This window comes from Choloepus didactylus, chromosome 19 (assembly GCF_015220235.1).
Source record: "Choloepus didactylus isolate mChoDid1 chromosome 19, mChoDid1.pri, whole genome shotgun sequence".
NCBI lineage: Eukaryota > Metazoa > Chordata > Mammalia > Pilosa > Megalonychidae > Choloepus > Choloepus didactylus.
Window position 1 is genome coordinate 32,322,097 of NC_051325.1, and position 6,893 is coordinate 32,328,989.

Genomic DNA, 6,893 nt, shown 5'->3' on the forward strand with positions numbered 1-6,893 from the left:
CTTTTCCTCCCTCCAACCCTGATCCTTTCGGCTTTGTTTGTTTATTTGTTTGTTTGTTTTAACCCCCACACTAATTGCTGCAAGGCATTTAAAGGACGAAGGTTCTCACTTGGAAGAAGAACCTGCTGATCGCCTAGAACGGGCTTGGTACTATGGGTTCCGTCTTACATCAAGTCAGCCTACGCCATCCCCACCCGTGCCCCGGGGGATTCTCCCCCGCTTTCCAGATGTGCGTACTGGGGCCTGGCTCGACACCGAGCCGGGAGGAACCCCTGCACGTGGTGCTCTGCTGTATGGGTGCCGTTTGCGAGAAGCCTGGCCGGGAAGGGGGTGGTTCAAAGCGCAAAGAGGACGAGGAGGTGGGTCTCCTCCAGGGGCTGGGGCAGCCTCGCGGGACCCTGTCCCCAGGTTCCCGGCACCCCGTCCCTCACGCAGCGCCCCGAAGCCTTCCGTCCGTGCGTCCGCTGGCAGCGCGTTCCCAGGCGGAGCGTCTCGGGCGCTTCAGGGCCTGGCGGTCCGCGACTGGAGGCGGATTAGTAGTCGCGGTGGGTGATGAGTGAGACCTCCCGGTTGCGGCGCCCACGCGAGGACCCTGGAGACAGATTGCACAGCCGGGTCTTCCCAAACCCAGAGTCTGGGCTGCCTCGAGTGGGTGGCGGCGAGCCCCTCCTCCCGGCCGGACAGCCCCTAGGACCCCTCAGCCACCCCGGCCTGGGCAGAGTCCCACGTTCGGCGCGTCCCAGAGCGGCCCTTCGGACGTCCTCTTTCCGCAAGCGCCCGAAGGGAACGGTCTGTGGCCGGCGGCAAGTCTTCATGGTGGGGAGGGTGCAGCGGGGATATTTCTCCGAAAGGGAAGGTGCCCACATCAGCTAACTTTTCCACAGGGTTGTTGCCCCTGTCGCCTCCAGTCCCCACCGGCCCCTGCAGTCGGGGTGCCAACTTAGGACTCAATGCCTGGCATTTTTGTGGGATACGTGAGTGAATGTGTGTTGACCCGAGCCACGGCCTGGAAGGATGGCTGCTGCGGGGCCTCTCTCAGACCATCCCCTCCCTGTCAGGGAAGTACCCCTTTGAGCTGGAGTTGTGCCTCTCGGTTTCTCTCAGCAGGGGCCGCCCAGTGATACCCATGAAATGGCCAAACCCAAGGAAGTCTCTGTCCGGTAGATACTCCAGCCCGACGCAGAAGCCACATGTGCAGTCTCCTGACAGTCAATTCCCAGGGTCAGGCAAAGAGGGCCGGTACTTCCACACGCCCTCCATTCATGTTTCCCGGGAAATCCAAACTCAATCTATCAGGTACACCGAAAAGGAAAGTGAAAAAGACTGAACTAAAGTCTGAAGAAAAAAAAAAATCTGAAAACTAATGACTGTGAGTACAGCAGGAGGTACCCCTGTAGCTGGGAAGGCAGCCCAGTTACTCTGGCCCCAAACCTTTCGGTCCCCACCAGGTTAGTTTTGTCTAATCTTCATCCGATCTCTACCATTATTTCTCAATGTGTATCTTTTGGTTGATTTATTTTAATTCATACACTTACTTAAATTACCATAAAAGGTAAAAGACCTGCCATACATTAAAATGAATAGGTATTAAACTAAAACATGTCCATCCTTGGAATCATCTAGAGGACTCCCTCTGATCTGACCACCCTGGGGAAAATGCTGCTGTTGGGTGTGTTAGCCAGAAAGCCCTGGGTTTCATGCCCTGCCATGTACTTAGCTGACCCTGGAGCCTCTCTCTGCCACTCTTCCTGGAATCTCCTGGAGCTGTGCTGAGAATTACAGGCATGTACAGCTTGGCAAGTAACACATTCTCAGGAAATGCAAGTTCCTTCTTCCTCCATGAGACAGCTGCACTGTGGTCAGAGCATTTGTGGTGAGTGTGCAAGGGTGAAACAGACTTCAGACCAAGGAGAGGGAGCGGCTTGGGTGACTGATGGTGGGAAGGAGGCCCTAGGAAAGACGATCCAACTCAGCAACTACACAGACCCTGTCTCCATTGGGAGATGTTCTAGTTTGCTAATACTGCCAGAATGCAAAACATCAGAAATGGATTGGCTTTTATAAAAGGGGGTTTATTTGGTTACACAGTTAAAGTCTTAAGGCCATGAAGTGTCCATCAACAAAGGGTACCTTCACTGGAGAAAGGCAATTGGCATCCGGAAAACCTCTGTTAGCTGGGAAGGCATGTGGCTGGTGTCTGTTGCTCCCAGGTGGCGTTTCAAGATGACATTCTCCAAAATGTCTGCATCAGTTTCCAATAGCCATCTTCAAAATGTCTGTCTCATCTCCAGCTAGCTGTGAGCTCCTTCTGTCTGGGCTTATATAGTGCTCCAGTAAACAAAACAAAGCCCGTGCTGAATGGGTGGGGCCATGCCTCCATGGAAATTATCCAATCAGAGTTATCACCTACAGTTGGGTGGGTCATGTCTCCATGGACCCTGAATCAATAGGTTCCAAACCAATCCACACTAATATGTCTGCCCCCACAAGAATGCATTAAAGAACATGGCTTTTCCTGAGGGACATAAATATACAAACCGGCACAGGAGAGGACAGAGCCCCATCCTCAATTGCCCACCCGCAGAAACCCATGCAGCCTCTCCATCTTACTTGCCATCCTGGATGTCCAGAGCTTCCCACCCAGCACCACAGGGCAAAGGGCTATCTGCATAGAGAGGAGGAGAAGGGCCGAGAGAGAGAGAGAGAGAGAGAGAGAGAGAGAGAGAGAGAGAGAGAGAGAGGAGGCAGCCTCCCTATGTCCAGCCCTGCTTTGGTCTAAGTAAAATAAAATGACTGCCTACATTGGGTGTTGCCAGAGAAGACCCCTTTCTGAGAACGGCTTTTCCAGAAGCCAGAAACATTTTCCTAGAAAATAGAATGCACCCTACAGGGTTGCTGATAAGCAACACCTGGTGATAAAACTAGTATGATAGCTTACCAGAATTGACGAACATACCATACCAATCAATGTATATCTGCTCCCCCACTTTGTAAGAACCGCCCCCCCATGCCGGTTTGGATGTATTATATCCCCCAAAACACCATGTTCTTTGATACAATCTTGTGGGGACAGACATGTTAGTGTTGATTGGGTTGGAATGCTTTGATTGTTTCCATGGAGATGTGACTCAGTCAACTGTGGATGAAATGTTTGAATTGTTTCCATGGAGATATGGACCCCGCCCATTCAGGGTGGGTCTTGATTTAATCACTGGAGTCCTATAAAGGAGCTCACAGACAGAAGGACCTCAGAGTAGCTGAGAGAGACATTTTGGAGATGGCTGTTGAAAGCAGACTTTTGCTAATGCTTCAGAGATGCTAGCCCCGAGTTTGCTCCAGAGAAGCTAAGAGAAGATAAAATGCCTCAAAAGCAAAGTTTTAAACATGCACAGGAGCTGAGAGAAATGTTGGAACACAACCTGGGATCAGTAGACGCTAGCCACGTGCCTTCCCAGCTAACACGTTTTCCGGATGCCTTTGTCCTTCATTCAGTGAATGTATACTTGTGCTGATGCCTTAATTTGGACATTTTCATAGCCTTCAGACTGTAAATTTGTAACCAAGTAAACCCCCTTTATAAAAGCCAATCCATTTCTGGTATTTTGCATAACAGCAGTACTAACAAACTGGAACACCCCCCACACCCATGTAAAAATGGAAACAACCTCAGCCAATCAGAATATTTTCTCACTTGTCTTCCCTTTCCATCCCCTTGGTAGAGTTCCCTTCTACTTTCTGAAAGCAATGCTGCCCAATTTATGAATAGCTTAGTAAAGCTGAAAGATCCTAAATTGCATGAAAAGTTTTTCTTTTATCAGATCTCAGCCCACAGGAGGATAAACCTACAGGTAGGCACTCATAAGCCACCACACAGATACCTCAAGAGTGATAGGATTCTTTAAAAAAGGACCAGAAAAGAACTGGAGGATAGAGGTAAAAGATTGCTGTTTCTTTAGGCAAGTCATTTCCTTTCTCTGGGCCTCTTTTCCCCATCTAATAAATGGAATAATGAGTCCTTCACTCAACAAATACTTATTGCTCACAGACTATGTGTTGGACACAGCAGGGAATAGGACAGAAGAAGTCTCTGCTCTCAAGGAGCTGAACTTCTGAATGGGGAGACAGACAATAAGCAAACACATGAACACTAAAATTTCCTGAATGCTGTAATGTAAATAAAGCTGGGTGATAGCATAGAAAGTAGAAGTAAATGAGAGCCAAGTACCTTCCAGTGCCACTGTTCTACTCCCAAGGGATGTGTGTTGGGAGCTTTTCAACTGAAAAGGACATGACATGAAGCCACTTAACCCTGAGAAGGTGTTTTGTAAGAGCCCCTGCACTAACTTTCAACTTCCCTTTGCTCCAGGGCTGCCATTGATATCCTAAACAGAAAAGGACTGTTTCTGGATTCTCTGCTTCTAGCCTCATGATCCTGGTCTCAGCCCCAATTGGTTGGCCAAGGCTTGCCCCCACCACCTATGGAGGCCCCAGGCCTGCTGTGCAAATGCCTCAGGATAAAGGCATTTTATATTAATTCCAACAGAGCAAAAGTGTCTTGAAAAAAGGAAGTCCTAGTTCTGTTTTATAAATATCACTTTTTATAGGTGTATGAAGTTGTCAAAAACTCAGTAAATTTGCACTTAAGATTTGTGCATTTCATTATATATACCTTTTACCTCAAAAGGAAAAAAAATGCAAACAAATAATAAACTCTATTATAAATGCATGCTGAAATATTTAGGGGGAAGTGCACCAATGACTTCAACTTACTATGAAGTGCATTAAAAATAAGATGGATTAATGAATAGAGGGATGCTTAGATGAATGGATGTATGAAAAAGCAAGGATAGTAAAATGTTAATGGTAGAATCTAGGTGGTGGGTATACAGGTATTTGCTGTAAAATTCTTTCGACTTGGCTGTAAATTTCAAAGTATTCATAATAAAAGATTGAGAGAAAAATCAATGTTTAATTTTATAGAAAAGTATGCTAAACTGCCTTTAATTTTGAAATAACACTCCCCATGGATAATTCCAATGCTTCTTCATATGCTCATGAAGTTGTAATTTACTGTTTGTATAAATTTGTCATCATTGTTGGTTAGTTCTCACGTATTTATAAAACTTCAAGTGTACAGTGTTCAGTGTTTACATAACACGAGTAAATACTTTGTGTTACTTTGGGCACATGGTAAAAGCACTGCCCAGGGTTCCACCTCCATTGAAAACAACTAGGAAAGTTGGAGAAACTGTATTTTAAGGACATTGGAGATACTTCAAGGGCAGTGAAGAATTGTGGGGCCAAACCTGAAGAGAAGAGAAGCCCAGAATGAGGAGCCCAGTATTTGGGATCACATTTCCTTTTCCCTAGAAGTGTCTTCTGATTCTAAAGGAGAAGGCTGATAGGCTGTGGCAGATGGTAATTTCAAAAAGTGGCTGCAGTGTTTCCAGTCCCACATACTGTTCCAGAACCCTTGAAATTGGGGGCGGTGGGCCCTATGTGACTGCTTTGACAAACTGAATATGGCAGTTGTAACATGGTTTGGTTTTCAAAGCAAGGTTAGAAGAGATAGCACAGCTCCTGCCTGTCTCCCGGGATGCCTGCCCGGGAGCCCAGCCACTCGGGTGGGGTAGCCCAGGTTGCCTGGAAGGGCCTGTGTCGGTGTTCTGGCCCACGGTCCCAGATAAGATCCCAGTCCACGATCGCATCAACTGCCAGACATGTGAGTCAGCAGGCCTTCAGAGGATTTCAGCCCCCAGGCGTCCAGTCACCTCCAACCTTTGAGTCTTCCAGCTGATGTCCCAGACATGGTGGAGCAGAGACAGCCCATCCCTGTGTATCCTGTCCACATTCCTGACCCACGTAATACATGGTAAGGGTGATAAATGTTTGTTTTACAATTTGATTTATATCTTGAAAGGACTTTTATAAACTTACATTTATAATTCAGAGGCAGGGGGGTGGGAGGCTGGGGTTGGGAGTGAAGGAAGAAAAACACCTTACCAGGCCCTGAACCTCTCACTTATTTTTAGCATGCTCAGCCCTAGCGGCATTAGAGAAGAGCCTGATGCCCCAGTGCAGCCTGCCTGCCCTCTGGGTCTGTTTTCTCCTTTGTCCTCCTTCCAGACTAACAGATGAGACAGGAGGAAAAGGTAAAGTCTTCTGTGTTGGGTGGGGGTGCTCACGTATGAAGCCAAGATGCTCAGGTGCAGATTGAAGGATAGAGATAGGGATCAGAGGGCCAAGGCCTCTTACTGACTGGAGAGGAAACCTCCATTGGACATAGGGTGGAGCCAGGGATCTCTGGTTTGCAGCTCTCCTCACTGGGGAATTGCTTACCCCTCTTTAGCATGCCTCCCAGTGGTCCTCCAGGCCTCACTGTAGGGCAAACTGGGGGCCCTGCCTCAGGCTGCTCTGCTCACAGACGGACAGAAGCCAGCTCAGTCATCCATCCTCTAACCATCACCACACAGTCAAGCAGCAGTTCTAAGTCCCCCAAATGCCCAGCCAAGGAGTCCCGGCCTAGCAGTCTGCCTGGGATTCAAGTCCCAGTTTTGGACATACTAATTACCAAATCTCCTCAGTCCTCAAAGCCCTCTTCTGTAAAATGGGGGTAAGGCTGCCTATCTCATGGGGCTGTCATGAATAAAGGAAAGAAAAAAGGTATAGTGTTCAGGGAGCTTCTTGTATGTGTGTAATGCTTTTCAGTGTGGGTTTTTTTTTTTTATTATTATGTTCATGGAATACTTTATTTTAAATAAAATTATTTAAGATTGCCTACTGACCATACATTCAAGACAAAAAAGGCACTAGAACCATAGACAAATTTCTCTCCCAAGAAGCATTTCAGTGTGGTTCTTAATGAGTAGGTGCCTATTAAGCTTTGGGCCATC